Below are 12838 nucleotides of genomic sequence, written 5' to 3'. Positions count from 1 at the left end.
GAGACTCTTCCCTCATCTATCAAGTGGCGATTTAAGAAGGTACTTACTCGCCAGGTGAATTTACTAAGCTCTCAAACGGACACTGTTCCCTGTCTTATCTGCCTAGTTGCTGTCGAGGAGACTGGAGGCAGCCTGTTAAATAAAGTTGACTGCAATGATGAAGAAAAATGAAATAATGGTTCATTTCTGATTTATGACTTTGCTTCATCCTCTGAGTTCATGCTTCAAATGCTAATTCCTCATGGATGATAAAGATGGGATAATAGTTTGAGGATGAATTTGCCTCAGAGAAGTGGTGTGAATTATGAATTAAAAATTACTGAAAATGTCTTTCTTTAAGAAGATTAGCTCCCTCAGATAAATAAGCATACGCTATTGCTTTTAACGGCTATATTTAAAAGCAGAAAAAAAATCTTATTAGACCACAGAATCTGTCTTATTTCCAGAACATGGAGAAGACACACTCAAAATCTAACCATGCTTGTCCCCAGAAAATGTTAAGTCATATGAAATACCTGCTGTAAACAGTTAATGCTTTGGGGGGGGGGGCGGGTAGCCAAAGCAAACATGTGAACATCCGAAACAGAAAAACCAAGGAAACGCTTTTCTATGGCTTCTCTTTTCTTCCCTCAGCTGTTATAGAAAAGTCTGCACGGAGGCCAGCCTTTCCAAACGTGGTTATAAGACTGCTGGAGGGAATCTCCAAAGCACTGACTTGTTGGCTAACTCTGCTTCTGTCCACCTTTCATTGTGTGTTTCTATTTTGTCTTTCACACTAATCAAATGACGTGTGACCTGGTCTCATTTCAATGTGTTTACCTTCAAGGTCTCCAAGGTTGACACTGTACTTTGTTGGCAAGATTATGCAAAGGATCTTGGTAGCCCAGGCTCCTCTCCCCAAAACATGCCATATTCTCCTTCCCTGGGTCCCAAGATGCAGCAATGCTGAGCGGGAGCTAATCTCTGTGCCGCAGGAGGCACTGACAGATGTCACAGGGTGGGAGGGGAAGATCAAAGTCCACCTGGGTACCGCTAGCTGGACTTACTACCCTTCTTCACCAAGTAATACAACTCTGATCTCAACCTCTCTGTTATATGTGACAACAGTTATGTCCGGTGCTACCCAAGTACGATGTATCATATTTATGTGATAGGGAGTTAAAAATAATACAATAGATTCTCATTATTTACAGCTGTTATGCTCTATAGGGTCACTGTGAACACAAATTAGTGAATACTGAACTTTGGCTCTTAGGAGAAATACAGGGTTAGGTTCCTATGAGCCTCTGGTCACATTTCATCAACCAATCAATACATGACCTTGTTGTACATGTGTTTTTGTTTCAAGATACCTTATTTAATATATATCATTGATGCATTAACCTGGAACTCATGGCCAAGAGTGCCATAACTTACGCCCGAATGAAGTCTATCTAGCACACGTATTTTGTCTGCAAAGCACCTCACGGCCTTTGGAGCGATAGATGGCATTTCAGAACCACATTTAGATGAGACTGTAAACAGTGAAACTGCCAATTAAAAAACCCCACAAAAATGCAACCCACCCCCCAATACCCCACATGACATGAAAGAGACCAGAGATATGACAACTGTTTACAGCACGAGAGCTGGAATAAGAAGGTGGTATTGCTTTATACCATCTACCTCAGCTGGGAATTTATGTGTCACTCTGCTCATGTTGGCAAAAGTCTACTTTTTGTGGGTTACAGATAAATTTTAACAAGTAGGTACATTCACAAATATGAAATCTATGAATAATGAGGACCGACTATATGTATACAAGAAATTAAATTTTCTGTGTCTTCTGGAATACTTCTGAATATTATAATAAGAGGAATTTTGGCTTTCAAAATGTTTGCTTATTTAGAAACAATTGCGTATACAAATGGATGCTTTGTGTCAAAGACAGGTAGGCTGAAGATTTGGGATAGAAATAGATTCTCTGCTTTTGACAGTCTGGTTTGAGCAAAGCTAAAAACGTCATGAATTTCTGTTCCTTCACTATTTTAATGATAAATGCCTTTTTTGGTTTGTTTTTGTTGATGCGAAGTAATTTAATCTTGGAAAACAAGATGGAGAGATGATGGTACCCCACGTATTTTCCATTGAAAGTTTCTCAAAGTTTTCAATGTTTATTTTATTCTTCATTTTTTTTTAATGTTTATTTTTTTTGAGAGAGAGACAGAGTGCGAGCAGGGGAGGGGCAGAGAGAGAGGGAGACACAGAATCCAAAGCAGGCTCCAGGCTCCGAGTTGTCAGCACACGGCCCAACATGGGACTCAAACTCAACAACCATGAGATCACGACCTGAGCTGATGTCAGACGCTTAACTGACTGTGCCACCCAGGCACTCCTATTCTTTGTTTTGTTTTTAATAAGTGACTTGGCATTGAGGCCAGCCCTTACTTTATTTTTACAAATTGAAAAACCAAAGATCGGATGGAATAAGACTTTCTAAGATGTACTGGATGTACTGAGCACTTACTACGTACGTGCCAGGCTCCGTGATAGGCACTTTACATTCTCGATACCTTTTTGGATCTTCACAACAAAGCGCATGCCCTGGGTAGTACCAGACATGCAGAAAACCTGCTGAGGCTCCTTTAGCAGGTGGGACAGCCAGAACCCCAGGTGTCTGACCCCAGAGCCTGTGCTCTTAGCCTTCACCCTCCGTAATCTCTTCTTCCAGTCTGAACTTTACTAAAAGATTTGCTTTTGCAACTGTTTTACCTCTAGGCTGAGAGTGCGTCTTGAGGTCAAGTGGATGTAATTAGTAATGGTACTTGCTTAAGACGCATGTGGGCAACAAGCAGCGATGATGACGATGTTCACAGCGTGTTGTTTGAGAAAGGACAGTGAATTAGCCTGTTGAGTGACACTGGCCTCACCGCCTCACCTCTGCGGGTATCGTTGCCCTTAGCTGTGATATGACAGAGTTTAAAGACATTATTTCTTAGGAACTCCCATGATTCTACAAAAGTAATAGTAATAAAAAAAAATTCCCAACACATTTCTAAGAATGACAGTTGAAGGCAATTAAAAAAGAATGAGAGACTAACGTTCAACTGTAAGTCACTGGGCAAATTTCTTCCATGTAGAACATTTCTTTCAGCCTGTAGGAAATCTTGGGCACTGAGACTACGCTAAATTTTCTTCAGGACGTGAAAAATTAGATATGATTGCTTCTCTTCAGTTTTAATATTACTTCTCACCTATCACTTAAACAAGCTCTCTCATCAGTGTTTTACTTCTTCTTTAATCATTATAATAAAAGCCAAAGGCAACTGAGCAGAAATTTCAATTAACTATTTGCCGTTTATTCATCCATCAATTCTGCCGCGTTCCACTCTTAGGACGTGGAGATAAATCACAGAGTGATAAGCTGCGCGTAGGGCCTCTCCCTGAAAGCAGTAGCCGGGAGGTGAATCTACCACATTTTCCTCTGTCTCCATTTCTAGAAATGCATTGTATTAATCATCCCCTTGAATAACAACTCTAGGAAGAGCCACAAGATTCCAAGCTGTAAAAAAGTGCCTCATCCCCGTACATTTCCTAATGTCTATGGGCAATGGCAGGAGAATTGAGAGTGAACAAGGAGGTGACAGTGTAGTCATTTCAAGTTTCTCTTGTGTGTCCACCACCCTCCTGCAGTGTCAAGGGCACTGGCCCCTGGTAGACGAACTACCAGCCCAGGAGTAAATGACTCCAGAGAAGAGTGTGGACTAGTTTGAACATTTTGCCCAGTTTCTCCCAAAGGAAACATTTTGCAAAACTAGAGCATAATGTCACAATCAGTTGTGTTGAGATGGATAGAATTCACTGATCGTATGTGTATCTGTGTGTGTGTGTTTGTGTGTGTGTTTGTAATTCTATACAATTTTATATCTGTGTAGGCTTGTGTATTCACCACCACAGTCAAGATAATGAATAATTTCAACAATTCCTAAGAATTCCTTGTGTTGCCTTTTTTTAAAGTTTATTTATTTTGAGAGAGAGCACGTGAGAGAGCAGGGGAGGGGTGGAGAGAGACGGAGAGAGAGAGAATCCCAAGCAGGCTCCCGTGCTCAGCGTGGAGCCTGATGCAGGACCTGACCTTAGGACCATGAGACATGACCTGAACTGAAATCAAGAGTCAGATGCTTAACCAACTGAGCCACCCAGGTGCACCACATTTTGCCTTTTTATACCACTTCAGATTCTCGTTGTCCTTCCCTCCTGCGCCTGTCACTAACCACCAGTAAACACTAATCTATCCTCCATTTCCCAAATTTTATCATTTCAAAACTGTCATGTAAACGGAATCACTAGGTATGAACCTTCTGGGATTGGCTACCCCCCCCCCCCCCAGCATAATTCCCTAGAGATTTATCCAGGTTATTTTGGGCATAGTTTGTTCCTTTTAGTATTTATTCTATGTCCTCTTCCATGGTATGGAGATAACACTTGTGTCGTTTTTCACTGGAGCTATCTTTTCTCGTTTGCCTTTCTGAGTATTGACCCATGACCTCGTCAACACCCCACTGCCTGCAGAGGGAATGGGGTGTAGAGATGGGAAAAGGTGGGATTTGCTCCAGGAAGTGCTCAGTTTCTGACCTGAGGTAGAGGACTACGCCTCAGTGGGACAGTCTTGAACGTGTCCGACACAGAGGTCTTAATTTTCTCCCCCAGTCCCCAAACTTGTCTCCCAGGGTTGCCCTCAGGAAATGGCACCGCCATTTACCCATCCATTCAGGCCCCAAACTTGAGGAATCTCTTTGACATCTCTTCCTTTCACCTGCTACATCTGGTCTATCACCAAATCCTATGGGCTCTACCTTCGATACATTCCTGTTCAAAATACTTCTCCATCGCTACCACCACTATGGCTTTGGTGTAGGGACCACCTTCTCTCACCTGGGCTCTACCACTGGATTTTGACTGGCCTCCTGTTTCTATCTTGCCCTTCTCCTCCCCTGTACCCCAACAGCTGCAGTTAATATGGCAAATGGCAGCCAGAATGAGACTTCTAATACCTAAATCAGACCGAAGTCTCCTTCTGCTTCACATCTCACTTAGCATAAGACTCTCCACGATGGTCTACAATCTTCACTGTCTGGCTGCTGGCTAACCCTCTAACTTTGGGTATCTCCTACCCCTCTGTCCCATCCTTACTGTGTTCCAGCCACACGGTCTCTCTTGCTGTTCCTTGAACAAGCCCAACACATCTCTACCTAACCTCCCGGTCTCTGCATGACCCTTCATGCTTCCTGGGATGCTTCTTCTCTGGGTACCAACACATAGCCCTCCCTAGCTTCATCAGGCCTCTGCTTGAATGCCATCTCCTCCTACAGGACTTCCCAGCCAGCCTAACACTCTCCTAAACACCTTTATTTTTCTTGATAGCATTGATCACTAGCTAACATTTTATCAACTATTTTCTCGTTCTTTGTGCCTGCCCTTTAGGATATATGCTTCATAAAGGCAAGGGCTTTTCTGTTTTATGTATTGTCCTATCCCTGTAACCTGGTGTATACAAGCACTCAATATACTTTGGGGTGAATAAATTATTTCTCCCAATTCCTTTACTCATACCTTTTAACCCATCAAGGGCTGCTAAGCAGGTCACAGAGTTTTCCTGTGATAGAGAGACAGCACCCACCCTTCTAGCTAACACAGGGAAGACAGGAGGCTATTTCTTAGTTGTACAAAACTTGGTGAGAGGGAACATGGTAGATTGTGTCCCTAATTCTTCCCCCACGGTGTCTATGTGTCTGTCTTTGCTTTCCCTCTTAGTGAAGAAGTCTTTCCCTTCTCTTCAACTCTGGATTCGGCTCTATGACTTCCTTTGGATGATGGCATGTTAGTGAGTATGGCAAGACCAGAGGCTTGAAAAGTGCTTGCATGAGTGGGCTTACGCTCTCGTGCCTCTGCAGTTAGCGTGTGGTGAAGATGCCCATGCTAACTATACAACCCCAGGAGAAAGGTGAGAGATGTACCTCAGAGACATTCAGCCCTCAGCTGACCCCCAGTGAGAGAGCAAAAAATGATTATTATTTTAAGCCACTGAGTTTTGGAATTGCTTGTCATATGGCTTTTTTAAAATTATTTTTTTATTTTTTTGTCAGTAGCTACATGAAACAGGAAGTAAAACCAAGGCAATTGTTCTTGTTGTTGTTTTAAAGCCCAAGAGGACTATGAGAGAAAGAAGAGATACAGAGGGAGAGAGAGAGGAGCCAAGCTTTGTCCCAGAGAGAAGTAGGTGTGCTTATAAAGGGTGAGGAAGGGGACTGAGGGCAGGGGTTCGTGTCTTGCTTTCCCATTTGGGGCTCTAGGGGGTGGCTGCCATGTAGAGGGTCTTACACCAATGCAGGGCAACCCACCCTTGTTAAGAAGGAAAGAAGAGTGAGCAGGCAGCCTCTCAGTCTTGAGGGGAGTGGGCTTGAGATACAGCCAATGACTTGCCATCGGGGCTGCCTTGGGACTGTCGACATCTGTCATAGGGAGGATGAAGGATATGACAGAGACTAGGAGTCTGTCTCAAATGAGAGCTGGGGGGACAGAAGGGAGCAAAGGGGATAATGGCAGATGCTCCTTGGAGCACTGCAGGAGTCAGACAGGGACTGTATGTTCACCAACCACACATTTTACCACCAGGATGCTGTGCTAGAGGCCAGCAGATGGAAGGTCATGCAAACCCAAGGAAGGTCAACATGATCCCCTCCCTCCCTGTGATGATGTCAAACAAACACTTAAGCTACCACATCCTGCCGCCCATCCCCGTCTGTATTCTGTATACCTGGTCACCATCTTATGGAAAGAAGCAGGGATGGGGAAGGCCACTGGAGACACTGACCATTTCTACTCAAGAGGGACAGAGCACAACCGGAAGGGACTGTTGAAATGATCAAGGAGACTGAACCGTAAACTAGACTGGGCATTTGGTGGGTTTGCCCTTGCTATCCGGAAGGAAGGTCTGATGGTCAGAGACAAATAAAGACATCATGTTCCCTCTGCATATCCAAGTTGTTCTATGTGTTACAACGTGCAGTTCTGTTTAAGCCACAGCAGCCTTCAGTCTGATGTCCCTGCAGCCTTTTACTCACTCCCTGTTGGGCATTTCTCACTGGGAAGGTGATGTTGTCTTTCTAAAGTGTCAACCTAGTCAGCTTATTCTCCTGATTAAAAAAAAAAAAATCCTTTCACGACACCTTTTGGTCCCAAGGTTAACACCTTGACATGACTTGTAAATAAACCCTGTAACATGCTTCCTCCTGCATCAGTTGAGATACTGAGGCAGGTTCTGCACCGCCTCCCATGGTTCCCCACTGGTTCTGAGCTACCACTGCCCACGATGATGAGTGACTTCATAATTGCTCCATTCCTTCCCCTCCACTGCTCTGCTAATATGCCCTTGGATCCTCTCCCAAATCAACTGTACCCAAACTCTCATCTCCTTGCCATTCCTCATCTCCTCATATCCTTGCTCCTACTCCCCCAAGAGTAGGTTCCTTCCCTGGAACATAGGCTGGGGCTCTGATCTCAAGTGCTCCTCTTGGGCAAACTCAAAACAAGACAGGTGATCGCACAATTTATCAATTCCCACTGGGTCACGTGTTGAGAGTGAATCTCGGCATTGCTAATAATTCATTCTCATCCCAGCAGGAGGAAATTGGGACTTTCCCGGGCGAAGGAGGACATTTGGATCCACTCGTAAAGTCTGCCTTAGTCTGTACCTGCTTACTGCTGCTGATTTTTTTTTTTTTTATCACTTGACTCTTCATACTGTAGGTTCAACTACTCTGAATGAAGCCCGCTGTGGTTCCTCAAACTTCCCCCATAGCACACTGTGTTTCCAAAGATGCTCACAACCATACCTCCCATCCAACATGTTCTTTGCAGTGGGAATTTGTCACAAAGCCACCAAGAAGCAGAGTCTGCTTCTCCTTTCCTGGAATATGGGCTGGAGCCCAGATTTTGGCCGATAACTTGAGGTAAAAGGGATACAAGTAACTTCTGAGGTGGGGTCTTAGGGATCTCTAGCTTGCACCTTGACTTTTTGGGATGCCCATTCCTAGAGCCCAGCCGTCACGCAGGGAGGACGCCCATATGGCCATGATGTGGAGCCAGTGAAGGAGAACTGAGTCCCCCCGGCTGACAGCCTCTGCTAGATTCCTGGGCATCCATGTGAGTGAGGACACTTCGGATCATCTAGTCACGTTAACACCTCACCTGAGACCACATCCATTCAGGCCACAGAATCATTGTGTGCAATCATAAAGTATTGTTCAAACCACGAAGTTTTGGGTAGGTTGTTGTAGAGCAACAGAGAATTGGAAAATCCTTCTTCTTTCTGCTGTCTACACCACCCGGCTCCTTTGCCCAGACAGTTCTGACTTTTCACTCAGGTCTCAGCTTCTGTGCCACTTCCTCTGGTACGCCTTCCCTCGTCTCCTGGGCTGGGTGAAGCACCCTTCCTACCTGTTCCTGAAGGATCCTGTACTTCCTTCTGTTCACCTTGCCATGTGTGGTTCAACTTCCTCTCTTCCAGACAGAGCTCAAGCCCTCTAAAGGCAGCAATTGTGCCTCTCTTGAACACCACTGGTGTATCAATGGCATATGAATGCCTGGAATATGGCAAGTGATCATTACATACTTGCCTAATTATGAATGAACAAAAATAGCTAATGTGTATCACACACATACTCTGTGGCAGGACCCTGCGCTATCTCTTAAACATGGATTATTTTGCCGACTCCTGTGAGGTATGGATGGTTACTATTCCGATTTCACACGTAGGGAAACAGAATGCACAAGATGTCAAGTAACGTTGTAGAGTCATATCGTTTGCAAGTCGTTAAGGAAGAATATAAACCCATGTGGTGACAGTGAAGTCCGTTCTTAGTTCTAACTCTTATATATCAATCAGGATAGGTGAGGTTATGCCACAGTAACAAGCAGCACCTTAGTTTCAGTAGCTTAAAAAAGCAAGAGATTTTTTTTTTTTTTTATCGTACTATAGGTTTGTCATGAGTTGACAGGGTTCTCTGTTCATTGTGGTCATGGAGGGACCCAGGTGACGGAACCACCACGGTCTTTAGGTTTTCCAGTCCCCACAACAAAGGGACAGAAGGACTCTGGAGGTTCTTGGACCAGTAATTAAATGGCCTAGCTCAGAAATTTGCACATGTATTTTGTACTCACAATTTTTGACCAGAAATATTCAGTGAGCAGTGTAATGCCTACCACAGTATACCACCTCCCCGGTGAGTGGAGATAGAAATATGTCATTTCCTGCTGTGCGAGGAGCCTTTACCAAAGTTCCAGAAAGTTTTGGAAAGCCCTAGAATAAGGATCTTTTATCAAAAGATCACAATATTCACATTTTAGAATATAATGGAAATCATATAGTGGCTACCAGTAAGTATATCTTTTGTCAGAGTCATTTTAAATAACAGCAGCTTGGAAAATATCATGATCTGGGAGCATTAAGACTTACAAACTATATTAAATTCAAATGGATAGATACTTAACTTTAATTTTACCACCCCAGACACTGCCACTGACAAATGATCAGTAAAGCAACAATTGCCCTGCATTAGTATTCAACTTTTCCCAAGCATAGTTTCTCAAATTTATGCAGACAAATTGCTGCCTTTTTTTTTTTACAAATTACATCTACTTTATTATGATTTTATATTACTGTGATTTACAACCCTGGCACAAAGAGTTAACTTGAAAAACAATATAAAAGAGGGCTCGTAATTACCTTTCTAAACATTGAAATTAAAATGAATACGCCATCCTAAAACAGGATATTACACTAACATTCGTGATGGGATGTGTAGTGTGCAGTGACATTCTTCTAATTCATATCTAGCCTGTGTCCACAGCAGTGACTGATACTGAGGAGCCCTGAATCGAATTACCCTTTTGGTTCTCACACGGAACAGGAGGAACACCTCCACTTTAATGTTGCATTTCCCATCTTTTTAAAAAAGAAAATCGCTCCCGTGATAAATCATACTGTTTCAAGGATTTTTAGGTTTTCTCCGATCTGGTCTCACTCAATCCAGGAAACGCAAGGTACAATCCAATTTCCAGTGAGCCTTCGCTGAGATACTCTCAGTAATGGAGAGTCCACGGCCTCAAAATGGCGGCCACTCATTTTTTTAAATAGTGGTAATTATTAGGAAGTTCTTGCAGGGACCGAAGTCTTGCTTTCACTGGTCTTCTCTGGTCCTGGTGAGTCAGCCTCTAGGAGGCTTCACCTGTCCAGGTTGCAGTTGTCAAAGCCTGGAAATGGATTCTCTCATGTCTTTTAATCATATCTTAGTATCCCCAGGCCTTCTGATTTTTCTTTTTTTGGGGGGGGGGGCGGAGGGTAGGCTTTTGTTCATCTAGTCTTTTCATCAGAAGATTAATATCTGTGCTAAAATGAGGTGCTTACGGATAGGCCATGACATCCCGCTGGGGTGTCACTGTACTTCTTGTTCTGGATATGATTCTCTTATTAACATAGCTCAGTACCATACTTATTTAAACATCAATCGCCCCAACGTATTGGCTCATATCAAACTCCCCATGAAATCAACCTATGTCTTTTTCATGATACCAGAAGGTCTTCTGTCTTCTACTTAGTTTTTTTTTTTTTTCTTTTTTGGTTTAAGGCAGGAGGTGAGTTTGTCTTTATTATCTTTCATGTCATTATTTTATTCTGTCTTTCTAGGCCATCGAGATGCTTTTGAAGGTTTTTGTTTTATGTTTTTGTTTTTATCATCCAACTTATTAAATCATCCTCTCAGCTGTGTGTCATTTGCAAACTTAAACATTCTATTTGTATCTTTATTCACGGCATTGAAGAAACATTGGGGGAGAAAAAGTAAATAGAAGATGCTGCTTCAGGCTTCAACTTATATTTTTCTCCCCTGATTTAAAGATTTTTGAGATACGATTAAATCCGTTGCTGGAAATCACATCCGTAAATCTATGACATCACTCAGCTGGTAAATAATAAAAAAATGGACATAATGAGAGCTGGTGAAATTTCTATCTTGTGGAACTTTGTTGCTGGTGCTTCCGACTTCCTTCTAGAAGGGTTCAGAAATGTAGGGCAGATGAGAGTCTGTCGCTGCTAGAAGTCAGTGCCCTGGGGACGAGTGGCAGCATCTCACCCTCCTGTCCTGTGCATGCTGCCATCTCCACCTGGGGATCAGGGACTTCCTTACAGGTGTTTATACGTTCTTCATGCAACATTGGCACACACACATTGTACGTGCGCGGCACAATTTTCCTTTGGTCTATGGAAAACTCTAGGTGTAACACTCACTTGGCACAGATTTACAGCACAGTAAATTCTCTCTTTTTTTTGATTTTTATGTTTATTTATTTTTAAGAGCGAGAGAGACAGACTGCGAGCAGGGGAGGGGCAGAGAGAGAGGGAGACACAGAATCCGAAGCGGGTTCCAGGCCCTGAGCTGCCCTCAGCGTTGCCGGTGGAACTTGACTTTGTGACTTTTCCTAAAGCCATGAAATTCACTGTTACAGGTGTGAGTTCACAGTGGATGTCACTCCAAGAACATCCCCGTGTGGTATCTTTAGGACCATCGTAGTATCATGGTGTAGAGTCTGTGTTGAAGGAATGCTTATGGCCCCGAAGAAGCACTTAACGTGTTCAATTATTCTTGACTGAATGGCAGGAAGGCACGTGGCGAGACGTGGGCACTCACCAGTGTCTCGGGATGGACGCCTGACCAATGCCGAGGCTTTCCTCCACTGAACAGCCACTTCTTGTTGCCCACTGATGGCAACCCTTGACTTCCCGCTGCATCCCTGCTAGACAAGTTCTTTTGATCTGCTTAAGGCCACGGGCTCTCGTCAAGAGAGCCCTACCTTGAAAACCCTGCTTTACCGCAGACCAGGTAAAGCTGACCAGGTGGCTGGCCCTCTCCGCTTCCAGATGGGTTTAACAGTCATAGCTCCGGCTTCACTGGATGGTTGTGACATTTAACGTCACATTTACACACACGAGATGTTTAGCACAAAGCACACAGTGAATTTCAGCCCTCCCTCTGTTCCCACCCGGCGACTGAGCAAATGCCACCCATCCTGTCTTTTCCTGAGGACACGGCCTTTCCCTTGGGGGCCCCAAGCCCAGCTCTGCTTGTCTGCTGCGTTCCTGCTTCTGAGTCCAGGAGTATTTTTTGCTCTTGGCCGCATTCTGGCGTAAGATGTGGGACATGTCCCTCAACCACTCACCCTCTGCTGCCCAAACCTTCTTCCTTTTTTCATTTCTCGGTCAACCCACACAGAGACTATGGCACAGGGGTTGGGGGTGAGGCCAATGTATCTGCCTGCCTGGGTCCAAGTTTTGGCTCTACCTTTTGCTAAGTAGGCGGTCTCAGGCAAGATATTTAACCTCTCTGTGCCTTGCTTTTCTCATCTGTGAAATGGAGACAATCTTGCATGCTCTTGAATAACAATCTTGATGATCTCACAGACTCACTGTGAAGGTTCAGTGAGTTCATCTACCTAAGGTGTTTAGGATGGATCTTGGTTTGTAGTAAGTCCTGTGTAAGCGTACATTATTATTATTTTTCTTATACGTCGGGTCACCTGTTCTCTTAATTATCTGCCCCGCCCTCATCTTTTAAAACGAGTGTTTTTTACAATTAATGACATTCTGATCCCTACTACTTTCTGGACACAAACTCACCTCCTCCTTGGCCTGTGCATTACCCACCATTTCCATTCTTGGTTCACAACATCCATTCTCATAGTAAAAAAAAAAAAAAAAAAAAATATATGTGTATATATGTATATATATACATATATTATATAT

At 43.7% G+C, this 12838-nt stretch overlaps 1 protein-coding gene across 1 annotated transcript in view; it reads right to left on the bottom strand.

Annotated features, from left to right (window-relative positions):
* CNTNAP2 (contactin associated protein 2) overlaps window positions 1-12838 on the bottom strand; it is a 1960721-nt gene that overhangs the window by 108773 nt on the left and 1839110 nt on the right. The window lies entirely within an intron of this gene.

This window comes from Panthera tigris, chromosome A2 (assembly GCF_018350195.1).
Source record: "Panthera tigris isolate Pti1 chromosome A2, P.tigris_Pti1_mat1.1, whole genome shotgun sequence".
Lineage (NCBI taxonomy): Eukaryota > Metazoa > Chordata > Mammalia > Carnivora > Felidae > Panthera > Panthera tigris.
This window is presented reverse-complemented; position numbering and strand designations above follow the sequence as displayed.